Here is a 2,933-nt window from a genome sequence, read left to right on the forward strand (position 1 = left end):
GCCGAGGATCGGGAGGGGGAAAGCTTTAACCTTAAATCTTTTCTAAAATAAATCTGTGGTTGCTGAACAACATTAAAAAACAAATTGAACAGATGGTTGTTTTTACAACTCAATAAAAAAAACAAATTCAATCGCAAAGAATTTGGGTCTACTAAAGAAATAGGGCCATACTCGATGTGCACAATAAATCCTTTCATCGCACAATTATACGTCTATACCTTCTGGATATTTCACCCCTAGCTGGTATTTAACAAAAAATCTAAATCAGGGAATCAACCCTCAACCACCCACGCGACGGCCATTAAAATTTCAACATTTTAGAAGACTCGATCGAGTTGAAGTCCTCACTTTTGACATTTGAAAGGCCGACTTTTTGAGGGGCACTATAGAGATTTCAATAAGAGACGAGATTTCTTGCCGAATTTTTGTCACTTTCATTAGATTATTGATAATCTTATAAATACTGTTACATTATGTATCTGCACTGCATTATTTTTTTTAAGATATCATGCAAATTTGCGTGGGTGGCAGGAAGCCATATTATTAGGGCGTGCTTGGGTACTCCAGGCGGAAAACTATATTTTGAACAGATAAAGTAAAATCAGACAAACGAGAATTGAAGACGACTTTTTAAAATAAAAATAGGACAAAGAATAACAATTAAGGTTATAATTACATTTTAAAGTTTTGCATGACTTCGGATGATCCATTAAATAAATGCATATATCTTCAATTAATAGCAAACTGATAATATCACATCCCCGCTTATTCCTTATGATTATTATATGAAACTATATCTATTCAAATTTTATCCTCCAAGAATTAAAAAAGGATCGACATGATTAGCATAATGTGTCAAATGATCATTGCTGCAATTGTTTTGTTACAAAAAAGGAGTTAATTTATCATACAAATTGTGTATGATATATGATACTCTTTGTTACTCTTTCTATAGGCGTAATTCATTCATTTCTACAGGAGTGAGCTGCCAAGTGAACGAGCGAAAAAAAAAAAAAAAAATTCAAGAGCGATATATTTTATATATTTATATATTTTTTAGAGGCCTTCGATAGTATAAGAGAATAAGGCAGGGAATGGGGGTTTTAATCTCAATGGTACTACCCCCTTTAAATTATTTTATCAGGGAATTTGGTGACCTGGAAGAAAATTTTCAAAGTGAATCCTATAGCATTTGGAGCATTTTATAAACTATAATGTAAGGGATATGCAAATAACATGACTCCGGACCGATGCCCTGTATAACACATTAGTTTACACAAAAGAGTATTTTAGAGGATAGGGTAAAATCATAAACAAAGGCGTCAATCCTAGGGAGGGTGGATCGCCCCTATGAAAATATTGGATTGCTCCCCCGGCCCTTATGAAGTGACCGAACCATTTTCGTATTATATATATATATATATATATATATATATATATATATATATATATATATATATATATATATATATATAATAGGACATCAGAAATGCGAAACAAATTCACGAGTAATGCAGTTTTTGAAGTGCCAACAATTAAGTTCTTTATATCCTCAATTTATTGACGAACAAAAATGAGAGCGCTTTTGACAAAAACAGACAAATCTAGAGGTAAAACTTGAATTTTACGGCATTAATAATTGTTTGTGTCGGGTGAGAAAGGTAAATTTGAGGGGGGAAAGGTTGCTATGCATGCTATTGTATTGCAGGGGATCATTGACTTGCTATTGGCCTAGTATACTCGCACTTGAAGAGAGAGAGAGCAAAGAATGTATTCTGCATTCTGACGTCATGTTGTGAGGGATCGCGTAGCAACCAAGCAGGAAAATTTTCGAATTTGAATGGTAAAAGCTTTAATTGGAGCACTTGAAGACATGAATGGAATACTGCATTATTCATTTATACGCATATAGGGCCTACATAAGTATCTATTGATTTTTCTTTGTGGTCGATTTTTTATTTATTTATTTTTATTATTAAATTATTTTTGTCGAAGGGGGTGCTTTTTTTTTGGGGGGGGGCTTCAGCCCCAAAGCCCCCTAGAACCGCGCTCGACCCCTCAACTTTATGGCCATGGGCGTAACAGGGGACGGTGACCAGGGGGTGGACAAGAGCCCAAAATTTCCTGGTAGGCTTATATCATGGCGATATGCATAGGCGGATCCAGGGGGGCCGAGGGGCCCGGGCCCCCCTATTGGCGGAGCAAAAAAAAAGAAAAAAGGGGGAAAGAAAGAAAAGAAAGAAAAAGAAGGGAAAAGAGAGGAGAAAAAAGGGGAAACATAAGAGGAGGAAGGCGAGTGAATCAAATAAGATGAGGGGAAGACTTGGAAAATAATTTATAAAATCTTTCATGCCACTGTACAGTATAAAATATTCGCTCGCGCTTCGCGCTCGCATTGCCTGTTAGGTGATTTATATATCTTGCTCAATATGGAGCTTAAATATCAAATTTTGTAGTCTATATACAAAACATATTTCAGCTCGGATATTCGAACTTTCATTTTTTTGTTTCACTTACAGATTGATTTTAAAAAAGTGCTCTGTAAGAATTTATGTTTTATCTACTGAATATTAACATTTTCTGCTCGCGCTGCGCGCTCGCAAAATTTGATTTGTCAGGTACCTATTATTTTCCTGTATTCCATAAAGTTTTCAAATATCCCTATTCAGGTCAAATTGTCAAAACGTAATAGCTAGCGCTGCACGCTCGCATTTTGATTTGAGATTTGATATGTATATCTCAATATTAATTCTATAACAAACTACTAATAATCCTCATTTCATGACAGATTATCAAAAATTTCGGCTCCCGATTTGCGCTCGCATTGATTGTTGAAAATATATTAACTCATGCATCTTATTATAAAATTAAAAAGTGCTTGAAATGTCCAGTTTTCAGGCCATTGTGAATTAACAGATTTCGCGCTCTCATTA

Source organism: Lytechinus pictus, chromosome 2 (genome assembly GCF_037042905.1).
Source record: "Lytechinus pictus isolate F3 Inbred chromosome 2, Lp3.0, whole genome shotgun sequence".
NCBI classification, from domain to species: domain Eukaryota; kingdom Metazoa; phylum Echinodermata; class Echinoidea; order Temnopleuroida; family Toxopneustidae; genus Lytechinus; species Lytechinus pictus.